Source organism: Thamnophis elegans, chromosome 15 (genome assembly GCF_009769535.1).
Source record: "Thamnophis elegans isolate rThaEle1 chromosome 15, rThaEle1.pri, whole genome shotgun sequence".
Taxonomy (NCBI): Eukaryota; Metazoa; Chordata; class Lepidosauria; order Squamata; family Colubridae; genus Thamnophis; species Thamnophis elegans.
In genome coordinates this window covers 18,202,597-18,219,495 of record NC_045555.1, presented here as the reverse complement: position 1 = coordinate 18,219,495, position 16,899 = coordinate 18,202,597, and the positions used below count along the sequence as shown (strand labels likewise).

The following is a 16,899-nucleotide window of genomic DNA, read 5'->3' as shown; positions in this document are numbered from 1 at the left end:
CCGCGGGCATCAAATGTTTTCTGAAGCTTTTTTGAAGTTTCATGATCCTCTAGGAACAAACCTCTAACAATCTACATGGATCTCTTTTTCCGAATGCATAAGCTGAGATTTGGGTATCTTCAGCAACGAGCAGCTGCTGCAAGTATGCCATATTATAAATCTCCATGTCCAAAAAAAAAAGTAGCCCTATAAAGATATTTTGAGTCAGGCAGAACCCAACAGCCGACAGTTCCATTCCAACAGCTGTTTAGTTCAATAGTTATATAATAGTAAATTCAGCACTTTTTAAAGAAGGAAGCAATGTGCATCAAAAGCATAGAAACAGTGGTGTCTTTATGTAAAAAAAGATGGTTCTTTGTTCTTACAAATAATAGACGTTTTGTAAACTTGGCAACCTGGGTGGCTTTTTATAGTTTAGGGAAAAAACGATGTGGGATCTTTATTTATCTATGTATTTATTTATTTGTCAACAAGTACAAGGAAACAAGTATGAAAACACATGAAAAAAATGGCACAAATAAATGGATAAAAATAAGGAAAACGTAGCCATAAACACATAAAAAGAGTACATATAAATGGGGACAGGAGGACAGGGATGGTAGGCACGCTGGTGTGCTTATGCACGCCCCCTTAGTTTGGGACATCTTAAGAAACACATAAGGTCCACGGTAGACAGCTGAAGGTAAAAGGTATGGGGGTTAGAGGAACTAACAACAGGATCCGATATGTTGTTCCACACATTTACTACTCTATGGCTGAAATTGTTTTTCCTGCAATCAGGATTAAAACGGATTACACTTAGTTTGTATCTATTGATAGCCCTTGTGTTATTGCAGTTGAAGTAAAAGTAGCCATTAGAAGAATAATCCCAAATCATCTCAAAATAACAGGTGAAATTAACCAGGGAGCCTCCCTTGGGCAAACAGATGCCTCCTCGATGTGATGGCTCTTCGTAATATATGGCTATGTTATCCCACCAAATTATCCCAGTGTGTGCTATCAATATTAAAATGGCCATTAGGTTATGAACAGAGTTAAGTTCAGTCAGACTGGCTGACTGATTATGCACCTTCCTTCAAGAAAGGGAAGCTCCACCTGTCTCAGGGATGGAGATAATAGGAGTAACAATCGGAGCCTCTTGAGAAGCAGCTGTAGAGAGCTGGACCAGAAAGAGAGAGCTGTATGGTATTTTTTGGGGGGCAGAGGGGGGCTCAGAACTAGGCTTTCTGGTAAAAAAAAAAAAGATGTCCACTTCTCCGATGTTTGCAGAAAAGGTGACAAGCTACCTCAGGCATCTGCTCAGGTGGTTAAAAGTGTCCTGGGTTGCAGACAGGTGGGGCAAGGGGTGGTGGTGGTGAGCAAATAATTTATCCCCTCTCCAGGAGTTCTTCTCAAAGAGACCCCCCCCCCCCAGCATCATACCTTAGTGTAGTAAAGACCACACATTCGGTGCAGTGGGAAGAATCCTCTGCTAATAACTGAGATCATTTTTATCGAAGGATAAATATTTATCTGCCTCAGGGAATCTCGCGTGGATCTGCACTGTAGTGTTTCATGGCTTGGTCATTCGCATGTTTATCTCTAGAAAGATGCTAGCTTGGCCTTTTAAATGTTGACTAGATGGCAGTTCGCTGGAATAGCAAGAATTTTCCAGATAAACTGCAGCAGCCAAACACCAGGCATGCGGAAACATAAAAAAGTAAATACCACAAATTGTTCCTTATAAGCCCAAGGCAGCCATCAAGAATTCAGGATTCAATTGGTCTCTGTGAAGCCTTGACTTTTCTACCCATTACCTAATCTATCCCTGAAATGAGGTAAATGTGCCACATTGGGCAGCGTTTTGTCATTCAGTCTAAGCCAGTATTTCTTAGGGATACTAGAATCAATATGGGGAGCTTCTGAAATGAAACTAGGAAGAAGGTAGTCTTTTATATAGTCTTGATACTTACAAAGCTGATTTGGTGAATACATGTACACATACATATGTTGTGGTGTGTGTATTTCCTTGATCTCTGAAATCAATAAAAGAAATTGCTCAATTTGTCACAACAGAAAACAGAACTCCTGAAATTATATTGTTCGAAATTAAAAAGAAGTAATTAGATTTCTCTCTTGATAAATATTAGGATTAGGGCCAATAATTATTTCATACCCTGCACATACCATATAGATGTATAAACAAAGGAATTATTATAGAAAAACATTAAAAATATATTTTTTCCATCTTGCCTGAAAATTTATGTCTGGATATTTCTTAATTTTCTCTTCCTAATTCTCAAATCATAAAATAGATTTATATAAAGAATAATTGTAAGTGATATGTCAGTACTAAGTTTTACATTCAGCGCCTTGAATCTCATAAACAATATGACATTTTGAATTACGACTCTTAATGCTTGCCTCAAATTTTCCCATAATCTTCTTTTCGTATACTTTCTGGATTTAAAAGTTGTGTGAATAGAACTGATGATCCAGAGAAGTGGTAGTTTGCTATTTGCTAGATGTTTTAAAGCCCAGAATCTGGTATGTTTTAATGTGGACTCCTTCACTAAGTAGATGGCTAGATTCAAATAGGTTGAAATGGCAGAGAAATTTAAATTAAACATTAAATACTGAATTTTCAATACTACTACTACAACTACTACTTCAAGTTGTCACCAATATGGCCACATTGCAATAGGGTAGGTTAAAGGAGAAGTTTCCAACATGGCCCCACACCATTAAAACAGCTATTATTTGGTTTTGCTCATTTAGTACTTTTATTTCCCCTTCCCTCCTTCCTTTTTTCAAAGGGGAGAAAAATGCAAAATTGGCTAAGATGCTTCCTTTTGTCCCAATTACTATTTGTCTAGATACAATATAAATTCTTTGACCATCAGCGCCCCAAGTATCCCTGGCCACTTTATTCCCTCCGCTGCATACCTGACAGTTTTCTTTGTCAACTTTGTTCCTTATTTTTTTTTGAAGCAGTGGGTAATCAATAAAAGAGTTAAATAAAGCCACTAATGAGATATGTACAGAAAATGTCTCTGCTCTGATCAAATTAGTCTAACTGGAGAAACTGTCATAGGAATATCACATAGCAAGCCCTTGGAAAACATGGAAGTGTCCTTCTAGAAAGAAATTAAGAGTATTCCAGACCTTTTTGTGCTGTAGTATTTTATCTTAAGAGAAACGGGGGAATTTTCTGATGATACAAAAATGTAGTTGAGTGTGTGTGTGTTATCAAATGATGCGTCAGGATACTTGGAGGAAGAACTAGTTTTTTGAAAAGGGCAGCTACCAGTGATTAATAGGATAAAATTCCTCATACCTTAATTGTTTGTCAAACTAGGTGGTAAATTACAGTATAGCAAAAGTAGGCAGGTTTTATTGTTACACAGGTAATACGACACAAACATATCCTCAAAAGAATTCCAACCCTAGAGATTAGAAATAGCAAGAATGTCATTTCTGTGCTTCAAACAGCGGGGGACACTAATTTATGGAAATTACGTGTAGATTTTCAATATCTTTATAATTTTTTTGGGGGAGCGAATGCATTTCTCGCGCCTGGATATCTTTCATCTTGTTTCACTGCAGCTATTTATATGATTCTTAAGAACTATCTCCATCTGTCTTCTTTGGAGCTTCTAAAACACTGGTTTGTTTGGCAATTTTCGAAAGTATAAAGTTACCTTAAGCAAGAATAGTGCAGGTAGCATCGCAGGTGGCTGATTTTCTGGAGCATGAAAGTTTTTTAAAAATTGTGCTTTAATTCCGTCTGGGAGCATTCTTGTGAACTGTGAGAAAGGAGAAAAAGTCTTTATGCAGTTTTCCACTTTAAGAATGAAAGTATTTGGGCTGAATAGGATCTCTCTGGACCGCAGAGGTGGAGGCATTTGGTTGCTATTTTTCCTGTAGAAAATTTTGCCTGACTACCACTGATTCAAGTACAGTTACTCACTTCTGAACTATATCCTGTAATTTGGCTTTTAATGGTTGTTTAATTTGTAGTAGAAAATGGGAGCCTTATTTCTTTTTTTGCAGATTATATTGCTGTTAACAGCACAGGAGTAGGCATAATAATATTCATGTAACTACTTTGTAATCTGTTTATTTCTATGTGCGTCTGCATCATTCAACATTTGTTCCTTCATAGAATCCAATACAGCTATTTCATGCTCACCAAAATCCGGTGACAAACTTCCCTAGAGAGGGGAGATACAAATTTGCTTAAAAACAAGCCAAAATACTCCTTTTCTTATCATCTTCTTTAGAACATTTCTGACTTAGTATGAAACCTATGTGGCAATTGTATGTAATCCATAGGAAAGTAATATGGAATATTTTTGGTCTGATGCGAGAAAGAAATGTCTCCCCCCGCCCTGAAATGATATTTCTATTGTCTTAAATTAGAGGAGGGCAATCTATGCAAGATTTCCCTTTCCCTTCCCTTCCCTTCCCTTCCCTTCCCTTCTCTTCCCTTCCCTTCCCTTCCCTTCCTTATCCATTTACTTCCTTTCCTTTTCATACCTTTCCTTTCCCTTCCTTATCCATTTACTTCCTTTCCCTTCCTTTCCCTTTCCTTCCTTTCCCTTCCCTTCCTTATCCATTTACTTCCTTTCCTTTCCCTTCCCTTCCTTTCCCTTCCTTATTGATTTGCTTTCTTTCCTTTCCTTCTCTTCCTTTTCTTATCCATTTACTTCCTTTCTTTTCCCTTTCCCTCCCCTTCCTTTCTCTCTTTTCTTAGCTCCATGAGCTCTTTTCAATCATATTTGCTGAAGTTGAAGTATTTCAGCTGTGTAGTTACTGAGAATCATTATGAAACCATTTCTTGGAAATTTGAGAAAGAAAACAAGAAATGTAGTGGCTAATAAATGGGATAGACTTAGCAAAGATAAAAAGAGCAACAAAACCCTCTTAGCCTGGGCCGAGCTCTTCCCAAAGAAAACATCCATTCCTGCCAGTGAACTTGCTTCCACTTCACAAAATTGTTTTGCCATTTTAGTCCTCTCCCATCTAAAGAAAACATTCAGTGTAACCACTTCCAGACACCAAAATGTTGCCCATTCTACAATCATCTGACTGCATGAAAAAAATAATATGACTATTTCTAAAAGTAACAGACTGATTATGGCATTATTTACTATTTAATTGTTAACCAATAAGTAAAGATACACTGAAGCACATTATTGTCAATATTAGCATTTTCTATCATCCTGTTCGTGTACCACACTTTTGTGTTAAACCCTATTATGTCAAAATCACTGTTTATTGTCTGTCTATGTAGCACCCCAGGGCTGGCCGAAAACTCTTTAGATTCTGACACAGATGTATGTAAGGCTAAATACATGGGTAGATAAAGCCATTGATTTGGTGTGATAGATTATAAAATAACATAGCTGCAAATTTACTTATAGAAGTCTATTACTACAAATTATTAGTGACTTTAGAGAATGATTTTCATTTTACTAGCAACTGACTAAGAGGCTTCTGCAGGAGTTCCTATCTCTCTTGCCTCAGAAGTAAATGCCTCTGAATTCAATAGGACTTCTCGTTAAATAATCATAAATTGCAGTTTTACTCATAAATGTCTTGATTATGTAGCCTTTATTAATGAAGAATCCAAAGAGCAATAGAATAATTCATTTTGTAGAATCAGCTAAATTATAATTAGTGAAGTAGCTTTCATAATTTACAAACCTCTTCTTCAAATTAGCTATTAAACAAAAGGATGCTTTCACTGCATCCTTTACCATTAAACCCTTGGAATAGATGCTTATGAAAGGATCAAGGCATCCAAAGCAGAAAAATCAAAGGAGAAATTCCAAGCTGGTTCAAGCTGTGGAAAATAACAATCGCAGTAACATGCTAATGAAACCCTAGATTTCATGAACAGCACTATATAGTAGTGGCCAAATTTGTGGAAACCTTTTGGGAAAGGTGTACAGTATTTTTGAGGTACTATACTACTCCAAAAAGTAAGTGGCGTTATTAGCCATCAAACATCAAAAATAGACTTTTCCCAAAAGGTTTTCACAATTTTGGCAACTACTGTCATGTGAATCTGGCATTAGCTCTGTCATATATGTCCAATTCAGCAATATAGCTTAGGCGGGATATTAACTAACTTGAGCACCTTCAAAAATGACCAGCCAGCATGCTATGCAGAGGTGAGCTTCATATATTTTTACCATCGGTTTGCCGTGTACCAAAAATGTGAGCGCGCATTCCACGCATGCACTTTGCTTGTGCGTGCAGCTTGCACACCCACAGGTCGCCACTACCGGTTCGTTCGAACCGGCTGAATACCACCATTGATGCTATGGCATGGGGAAAAATGTTTATGATGCATTATTGAAAAACAACAAAATAAATAAACCCTAAAAATTGTCATACAGGAAATGGCTGCCTAGTGGCAAGGAAGTGGTTTCAGCTTAGCCTTGGGTACACAACCATAATGCCTCATGAGATGTAGTTTCACATTCATCTAAGATACTTAAGGAGAATCTAGACAGCCAACTGTTAGAGCTTTTTTTGTCACTTGCAGTTGGTTGAAATAGCTTGAGGAGTGCTACCTCTTAACTGGCAGCTTCTGAGGGCAACAGAGAGTGGTACGTAGAATGAGAGCTAGTCACAAATATTTGAAAACCCAAGAGAAAAAAAATATTTTATATTCCCTAGTTCACCTATGAAAGCTTCCAGTTTACATAGGCTGAATCTAATGTGCAAAGAAGGCTAAATTTTCTGGGAATTTTCTCATAGAGGCTTCCTTTGGCACTTGGTATATTCTATTTATATAAGGAACGCGGTGGCTCAGTGACTAAGATGCTGAGTTTGTCGATCAGAAAGGTCGGCAGTTCAAATCCCTAGTGCCGTGTAATGGAGTGAGTTCCCGTTACTTGTCCCAGCTTCTGCTAACCTAGCAGTTCAAAAGCATGTAAAAAATGCAAGTAGAAAAATAGGGACCACCTTTGGTGAGAAGGTAACAGCGTTCCGAGCTCTTTCAGTATTTTGTCATGCTGGCCACAAGACCATGGAGATGTCTTCGGGCAGCCCTAGCTCTTTAGCTTTGAAACGGAGATCAGCACTGCCCCCTAGAGTCGGGAACAACTAGCATATTTGTGCAAGGGGAACTTTTACCTTATTGTCCTTGGTTTTATTTACGAATGTATTAAAATATACATTGTACACTTTCTTTTTCTTTTAAATAATGCCTCCATGCAGATACATATGCATTCCGACTGAAAACATTTAATGAATGAGACATAATTCAAAAGCATACTTGTAAAATTCCATGGAAACTTTAAAAGCTGATATTTTAAACACTAGCTTTTCAGCTGTACGAGAAGGCAGCACAAAGACAGCACTGCTAAATGCTAAGCAGAAGCCTGATGCTGAGTTTACAGAATAGAATAGAATAGAATAGAATAGAATAGAATAGAATTCTTCATTGGCTAAGTGTAATTGGACACAAACAAATTTATCTTTGGTGCATATACTCTTAGAGTACATAAAGAAAAATAAAATACATTCATCAAGAATCATAAGCTACAACACTTAGTGATAGTCATAGGTTACTAAATAAGCAATCAAATCATAGTAGGAAACAAACAAAACAATGTAAATCACAGAGATACAAACATAGTCATAAGTGGAAGGAGATAGGTAATAGGAAGGATGAGAATAATAATAAAAATACAGTCTTAGTAAATAGTTTGATAGTGTTGTGGGAGTTAGTTGTTTAGCAAAGTGATGGCATTCAGGGAAAAACTGTCCTTGTGTGTCTAGCTGTTCTGGTGTGCGGTGTCCTATAGCATTGTTTTGAGGGTAGAAGTTGAAACACTTTATGTCTAGGATGTGAGAGGACTGTAGATATTTTCACAGCCCTCTTTTTCATTGGGGGCTATATCTCAATAGAGAAGAAAGTCCACCACTAGGTTGTTTTTTACAGGAGTTTTTTTTTTGTGTGTGTGTGGTATCCATTGATTTTGTGTTTTTCTGTTTTACTTTTTGGAAGTTCTTTTCTCTGGTTTTATCTGTGGAAAATATATTTTGTCTTAAAAACGAATACAGTCATCAGGTGGAATGAAATTTTTAATCAATAAATTAATATCTTTCTTTTTATTTACATAAAACTACTGACAGTTTTAAAAAAACCTCAGGTTTGAAGTTTGGTGATGCTTGTCCTGACCACTCAGTACAGGTCAAAGTAATTTGCAAGCAGAGCTCCTAATTCACGAGGCATTTCTTTTGGTCTGTTCTTGCCAATTACACATTATTGGCAAAGCCTCTACAATACTCTTAGAATCAGGACTGAAAGTTGAAAACACTGAGAAAAAATAACTACAAAAGGTCTCAGAAGAAAAATATCACCTGTAACTATGAATATCTGGAAGCTTTTGAAAGAATTCTTCTGTGCGATTTTCTCTCCAAATATTCCTTCCCGAAGCGATTGAGGCCAGGATGGAAATGCTACAAGAATATGAAAGAAAACAAATAGAACATTAGCCGCTTCTACCACATAACTCCTGGCACATCCAATACTGTATTCCATGCCTGTAACCTGAAAGAAGGTGTCTCAGTGGCTAAGATGCTTGTCAGTCAGAAAGATCGGCAGTTCAGCTGTTCGAATCCCTAGCGCCACGTAACAGAGTGAACTCCAATTACTTGTCCCAGCTTCTGCCAACCTAGCAGTTCAAAAGCATGTAAAAATGCTAGTAGAAAAATAGGAACCACCTTTGGTGGGAAAGTAACAGTGTTCTGTGCTCCTTCGGCATCTCGTCATGCTGGCCACAAGACCATGGAGATGTCTTCGGACAGCACTAGCTCTTTAGCTTTGAAACGGAGATGAGCACTGCCCCCTAGAGTCGGGAACAACTAGCATATTTGTGCAAGGGGAACCTTTACCTTAACTTGAAAGTCAGGCTAAGACTGCAATCCAAACAATGGACATGAGTTTGGGAATAAAGGATCTAGTGAAAATCTGAAAATTAAACACAAGAACAATAAAAAATAACTATCTCAACAATTAAAATAAACTCCCAAGAACAGAACAAGGGAAAACAGTGCCAGATATATTTTTTTTTGGGGGGGGGGGTAACAGCGGAAGAACTTTTTTAAAATCTCTATGTCATCATTTGCCTAACCAGCACAGGTCTAAGTTTTAAACATCTTCAGTTGCAAAGTCTGTGAAGTTTTGGAAAAACTTTCTACCTACAGGCACAACTGTTTTAAGCAGGACCTCAATTAAGAAGGTGTCACTTAATTAGCTATTCCAGATAAAGTGCTTTACTTGGTTTCACCCAGCAGGGGGCTTGTTCTGAAAATATTTTGGCATTCCTCCTTCATTCCAAGAAGTGAAGAGTTCCAAATCCACAAGAGCACTTTCTAAGCTAAAGGTATGCAGATATTTCCTAAAGAATTCCACTCAGGTTATTGTTTTGGGTGACAACAATACCTTACAACAGAAATGCATACAGGATCCAAAAAACTACAATCACTTTCAAATCCCTTCTGATGATATTATCTATTCAGTCAAGTTTGATTCTTGGTCATTCTATGGACCAGGTCTCTCCACGTCTTCTGATAACAGATTAACAGAATTGGAAGGGACCTTATAGGTCATCTAGTCCAACCCCCCTGCTCAAGCAGGAGACCCTATACCATTTCTGACAAATGGCAGTCCAATCTCTTCTTGAAAGCTTCTAGTAATGAAGCCCCTCGAGGCAAGTTGTTCCATGGATTGATTGTTCTCACTGTCAGAAAGTTCTTCCTTATTTCTAGGTTGAATCTCTCCTTGTTCAGTTTCCATCCATTATTCCTTGTCTGGCCTTTGGGTGGCTTGGAAAATAGCTTGACCCTCCCTCCGCTCTGTGGCAGCCCCTCAAATATTGGAAGACTGCTATCATGTCTCCCCTGGTCCTTCTCTTCACTTGACTAGCCACGTCAGGTTCCTGTAACCATTCTTCATATGTTCTAGTCTCCAGTCCCCTAATCATCTCAGTTGCTCTTCTCTGCAATTTTTCTAGAGTCTCAACATCTTTTTTATAGTCTAGTGACCAAAACTGGATGTCTTATTCTAGGTGTGGTCTTACTTAGACTTTATAGAGTGGTATTAGTACCACACTAGATCTTGATTATATCACTCTGTTAATTAAATTTAGGATTGTGTTGCCTTTTTTGGCTTTTTTTTAATCTTGCACTACTTTTTTGAATTTTTCTATGCTCTGACTGGTGTCAGCTTTGATGGTGTTCAACAATGGTGTTCTTTGATGGCTTGGTTACCACTGGCCTGGTAAAAATCACAAATTCTTCTTCCAAACCTAATTACTTTCTCCAGCAAATTTCCCTGCATGACTGGCCAAAGCAAGTGAGACATAGTTTCATGATTTTTCATTCTGGTGACCCGTTGGATCTGTGTTTATGTTTAAAAAGGGTTTGCAGAGGAATAATGTTAGTTCTTTTTAAGTTCATTCATTTATTTTTCATATTTCTTACACCGCAACAATCCAGAGTTAAAAATCTGCTGTTATGTAGCTATTTTAACCACCATAGTTTTGAATTAATTGTAGAAAAGGCCAGTTATGCATCTCGGTGGAAATGTACCACTATGAAGTGGTGGGTTCCTACTGGTTCGGACTGGTTCAGCTGAACCGGTAGTGGTTTGGTGGCCTCGGTTGCTGGAACTGGTAGTGACCCAGACCTACCATGCCCCCAAATTGGTTCTCCAGGTGGTGCCATAGGGGCCCCCATCTTGTTTTTCTATTCTGTGCATGCGCAGAACAATTTTAATTGCACTGTGCATGCGCATGCAGTGTGCATAAAGCGCATGTGCGTGTGCAGTGAGCCCATGAGCAAATCAGCAGTAGTGCCTGCAGCAACCCACCCCTGAAGTGGTCAATAGCAGAGGACAAGAGCAAACACAATGAACTAGCAGTAGTTTGGTATCTACCTGCATCTTGAGATTTCTTATGCTTCTTCTAGTATTGCAAATATGCAGTTGACGGGACTTGCGGAAGATTCATGTGCTTTCATCTCTTCCTCCTTTCTCCCTTTTCCCAGAATTTCCTGGTTACTAAGCATGATGCTCTGTTCTTCAGAAGCACTCTTCATTTCAGCACTTTTTCATTTGTCCATAAATTCCCTTCTTTTTGCAAAGTATTCATAGCAACTTCCTGATATATTCCCACGTTCATCAGCCGAAAGCAAAGCCGGTTTGCCCTAATAAAGTGTTGCATACGTTGAACAATTGGCTGCGATACTCTCCTGAGGATTTTTTTCCTCTAGTCTTCATTAATTTAAAATCAATTGCTTAGCTCTTGACCCCCTTTTTTTTCTCTAAATCCATTTCAAGTTAGGAAGAAATGGAAATAAAAACAGAATTATGCTATCTTTAGTGTCACTATAATACATTTGTAAAAAATACCAATAATGGTAGAAAAGATGTTCACAAGAACTAAATGATCAGGGGCTTAGTACTCCTTCCCAATAATGAGAAGAAGGAGAAGACGCTTTAGTGTTTTTAGTTTCAAGAAAGTGGAAGGGACATCAAGAAGGTTTAAACCTCATAGGCCGTATTGAAGAAAGAGAACAGGGAGAATATAATTGCTCTATCTCCTAATACAGTGACCCAAGGTCATTCACTTGGCAGGAGGTAGAGAGTAACAAGAACAAGTGGTTTTTTCATGTAAACCATAATTAGTAGGGTTGTGCAGGGAGCACTTAGGATTCAAAGGCAAAAAGATGTTTTAGTGCATAGGGTCATATTTTGGGGCCAGGTACCTACTTGGAAATATCCATGGAGCAACCAAACTCTGATCTTTCTCTTGTCTCACCCGGGAATTCATCAGAGAAAGAAAATAGGCGAGGGCAACAACGGAAAGGAAGAAGGATGAGGAGGGAAAGGAAGAAAGGGTAAAGCAGAGGAAGTAAGGGAGGGGAATTAAGAGTAGGAGAGAGAGTAAGAAGGAGAAGAAGAGGGTTCCACCACAAAACCGCGTTCGACTAAACCGCGCTCGACGAAACCGCGTAGCTGACGTCATCAGCAAGGTTGTTGCGAAATAAGATGGAGGCATGGGGTGGCAAGAAAGTAACCCAAACTGTATTCTATATATTTGTAAGAAAATAACAATAAAGGTTAATGATGAATAGATAAATGTTAATAGTAATTATAAGAGTGTATATTTGTGAATGAATTGGAAAGAGAAAAATAAAAAACTTTTTTTAAGAAGGGAAGTAACCATGGGGCAACCAAGCGCTAAACTTTCTCTTCCCTCATCCCTAGTCCATGAGTAAATCAGCCATAAGTTTTCATTAGTTATGTCAGCACAAACATTTGCTCTCTCCTGACAACATTCAATGGCAACCTCAGGATGTATACATTCTGGTGTGCTCTATACAGAGTGTGCTGTATGCCAGACTCTTCCAGCCTTTATCTTCTCCATTACATTTTTGTTTCTGGAGTTGCTTTCCAACCTGCCGCTTCCAGAACTTTCTAGTTTGAATCCATCTCCTTTCCAATGTCAACAACTGAGAGCAGAGCAGAACAGGGCTTCACTGTTTCATCCGAGGAAGAATATATGGTGTATTGGTATATAGAATACAGAATAACAGAGTTGGAAGGGATCTTGGAGGTCTTCTAGTCCAACCCCCTGCTTAGGCAGGAAACCCTACACCACTTTATACAAACGGTTATCCAATCTCTTCTTAAATTCTTCCAGTGTTGGAGCATTTACAACTTCTGGAGGCATGTTGTTCCACTGATTAATTGTTCTAATTGTCAGAAAAAGCTGTCATATTACATTATATTATTTATTTCTCCTTAGTTCTATGTTGCTCCTCTCTTTGATTAGTTTCCACCCATTACTTCTTATTCTGGCTTCTGGTGCTTTGGAGAATAGCTTGACTCTCTCTTCTTTGTGGCAACCCCTGAGATATTGGAACATTGCTATTATGTCTCCCCTAGTCCTTCTTTTCATTAAACTAGACATACCCAGTTCCCCTAATCCGTGGTGGGATTCAGCTAGTTTACGCCACTTCGGGAGAACCGGTTGTTAACTTTCTGAGCAATTTGTTGGAAGAAATCATTAGGGCAGAGAACCAATTGTTAAATTATTTGAATCCTATCACTGCCCTAATCATTTTTGTTGTTCTTCTCTGCACTCTTTCTAGAGTCTCAACATCTTTTTTACATCGTGGCGACCAAAACTGGATGCAGTATTCCAAGTGTGGCCTTACCAAGGCATTATAAAGTGGTATTAATACTTCACATGATCTTGATTCTATCCCTCTGATGATGCAGCCTAGAACTGTGTTGGCTTTTTTGGCAGCTGCTGCACACTGCTGGCTCATATTTAAGTGATTGTCCAGCATGACTCCAAAATCCCTCTCACAGTTACTACCATTGAGCGAGGTGCCACCTATACTGTACCTGTGCATTTTGTTTTTCTTGCCTAAATGCAGAACCTTACTTTTTTCACCATTAAATTTCATTTTGTTAGATAGTGCCCAATGTTCAAGTATGCCAAGGTTCTTCTGTATCTTAAGGCGATATGGTATTTATTGTCACTTTCTCTGCAATTGTTAATGAAGCCAGTTCTCCTCCCATAGCTAGTTGCACAGCCATGCCAGATTCTGTCTCTTTCCTTTGTGTAATTATTTCAGCCCTGGTGTTTTTCCACTGGTTTCTTTAGTACGCACGATTTCATTTTAACTTGGGAAGTGGCCAAGTGGGTTGTGTGAGGAAGGGGAGACCAATCAGTCCATGCAGAACCCCAAGTGTAACCTTCCCCATTCCTGCTGCAATGCCCCTGATTGGTGAATGTTGTCCCCGCAAAGTGGAAAGGGAGGGTAAACGATGTCAGAGAAGAAAACCAACAAACCTTGTCTCTCACAAGTGCAGGGTTGCAAATCAGGCCACATCATCTGATTCAGAATGGACACAATAGAAACAGGATAGGAATTGGCAGTGGGGTTGTGAATGCTACGCCAGCCTTGTTTTGTGCTGTTCCAAAGATAGGAGGTTAACACTTTAACAGCTCACGGCTATATAAGTAGTCTGTGATAAGATTGAACAGTGTCTATGTCAGTGATGGCTAACCTCTTTGTCCTCGCGTGCTAAAATCAGGTGCATGCATGTGACAGTGCGCATGCGCAGACCCACAGCCACAATGCAATGCACCCCCCACGCATGCAAATGACCCCCTGTGCCCCGTTTTGGGCCTAGCAAAACAAAAAACAAGCTCTGTGGGGACCACCTGCATATGCACGTGTGACCCCCAACCCCCACGTGTGACCCCCAACCCCACACGTGCGTGCACATCTCCCACATGCGTGGCAGAGACCCGAAAATCAGCTGGCCAGCAGGAGGCACGCAGGCATGCGCAGTGGAGTTGAGCTGGGCAACAGATTGTGTGCTCACAGAGAGGGCTCCGTGTGCCAGTTGTGCCATACATTTACCACTACGGGTCTATGTTCTCTGCCATTAACAGTGATGAAATGGAATCTCATCCACATCTGTATATTTATGGTACCATAGTAAAGTTAACTGCTTATACATTCATAGAGGTCTAACCCTAACCCTCACCCTGACCCTAAGTGGATTTTTCTGCCAATGGGATTTTTCCATGTATTTCCCCAGGAATATGAAATGGGCCAGATTTGAAAAGTAAGAGCTGTCCTAAACATATTCATGTGCTCTGAAATCGTTGGTGATTCCATTTTTCTGTCCAAATTCATGGAGACCTAATCCTAACCCTAACCTTAACCCTAACCCTAACCCCTAACCCTAACCCTAACTCTAAGTGGATTTTTCTGCCCATAGGATTTTCCCTTGTACTTTACCAGGAAATGCAGACAGGGCAGATTTGCAAAATAAGTGCCCTCCTAAATCCATCGCTCCAAATCCATCTGCGATGTCCATTTTTCTGTCCGAATTCGGGTTGTTTCAGCCTTAGTCATAAAAGCATTGCAGTTTAAACAAGAAGCACAAATTTAGGAAATGATTCCTGAACAGCTACAGATTAGAAAAATAATATTCTTGGAAAAGTCATGTTTCATGAATATTGTACATGTAAGGAAAAAATTGCAATATTCATAGTTAATGCCCTGTTCTTCGCATTGAAGCCTTGATATACCACCAGTTTTGATTCTAGACGTCCACAAGTTGTATCCACAAGTGTGGTCTGTGGGCTGACACAGAGGTTGCGTTACCTAAACAGTGTTGCCGTAATCACTGACGTAAAGGTTGCTAAGCAAGTATGGAAGATCCCTGGTTGTTTTCTAGCCATGTCTTTGTAGCACATAGAATATCAGTGTTTCATAGTACCTCTCTTTATACATGGGTGTCAGAGGAAAAAAATGACGAGAAAGGTTTCCTGGCCATTTAGCCCTTTACTGAATAATATTTTTTCATTAATTGCAGTATTTCTGGTCAAGGATGAGTATTTCTCTCCAAGCACTCAAACACGCACTCTTTGCTTTGCTTTGCTTTGTTCACCCCCACCCCCCGCACTCCAAGTAAACAGGATATTTCTCCTTCCTGCTGTAGGCATCTCCCGCTCCCGAGCACACAGTTTATGTTTCTTTAATGATCACACTATTTCTGCCAGGATCACAGCTAGAGTCACTGTAGCTAAGGGAGGTGGGGGGGGGGGGAAGGATGTTCAGTATATATGAACAGCCCTCCTTAAAGGGCTCATTTCCAAAGGATAGCGCTTCTTTTTCACAATCCCATCAGAGGAATGAAAAAAAAGGCTAGGGCAGCGCCACCAAAAAAAAAAAAAATCTATAACTAAATAAATAAATATAGAGCATCCCAACCAAATGGAGAACTCAATAAAACAATCACTTCAAATACGAGAAGATATAAATCTTGGGCCTGCACAGGTAACCCTCTCAATTGCTTTTATTATCACTCAGTCCGGCTCTATTTATTACAGTCGGTGGCCTGTGTGAAGGATGCTGCGTAGAGGGTGGTCTCCCAGTGCAACCCTATCCCCCGGAGAGGCACAATCAGCCCATACACTGGCAGATTCCACAGGAGGGGGGGGGAGAGAGAGCGGACGTTGACAAGCCCATCTGTCTGCAGGAAAACCAATCAATAACTTTGTAACAAGAGCCCTTGTTGCTGTGAAAAGGACAACAAGAGTGTTGGATGCTGGTGGGCCATGGAAGGGAGTCACTGCTATAAGCTATAATGGAGGACGGACCGCAGGCTCTGTGCGCCGAAGAACGGTGCCTGCATTTGCACATAGGCACCGAGGACTTAGTGGGGAAAGGCGAAGAGGGGTACAGTGCTTGCTTGCCCCTTTAAAAAGGCTGCATTTCATCAGGGAAGCCATCCCTTCTCAAGTTGTTTGGTGTCCTGTTTGAGCGGATGTTAAGAAAATACGTGAAATGCCATCGTTTCAAAGACACCTGCCAGATGAAGAGATAGGCTTCAGTCCGGCTCCCTCTTTGCGTGGTTGGCTCTGTGTCTTCTAAATTGGAATGTAGGCCCAAACAACAGCTATTGCCTGGTGTCCTTAGATTCATGCGAGCACAGAGTTAAATTTGCCTTGGAGAATTGTACCCAGAGCCCTTCTCCTCCTTGAATTGAATACAATTTGTTTGAGAGACAGTTTAGTGATTTTTTTTTTAAGCTGAGCCTCGGGGCATTTCCCTGCCACCCCCAGACTACGTACTTCTTCAATAATTGTACAGATGCTCTTCAGCTGTTGCAGTTGTTCTTTTTGTGGATCATTTTATCAGTGGAAAATACAGTCTCTCTCAGCAAGTAGGGGAATTAGCCCCACTTGCTGAGTGTGGTTGCACTACTATCTCAAGGGTGGGATTCAGAGGTGGGTGAGTTTTAATTTTACCACCAGTTTGGCGCACACCAAAATTGTGAGCATGTGTGTGTGTGTGTACACT

The 16,899-nt window shown here is 39.7% G+C and overlaps 1 protein-coding gene across 1 annotated transcript in view; it reads left to right on the top strand.

Moving 5' to 3' along the window:
- Nucleotides 1–16,899, top strand: part of PAX2 (paired box 2) — a 150,794-nt gene that overhangs the window by 4,913 nt on the left and 128,982 nt on the right.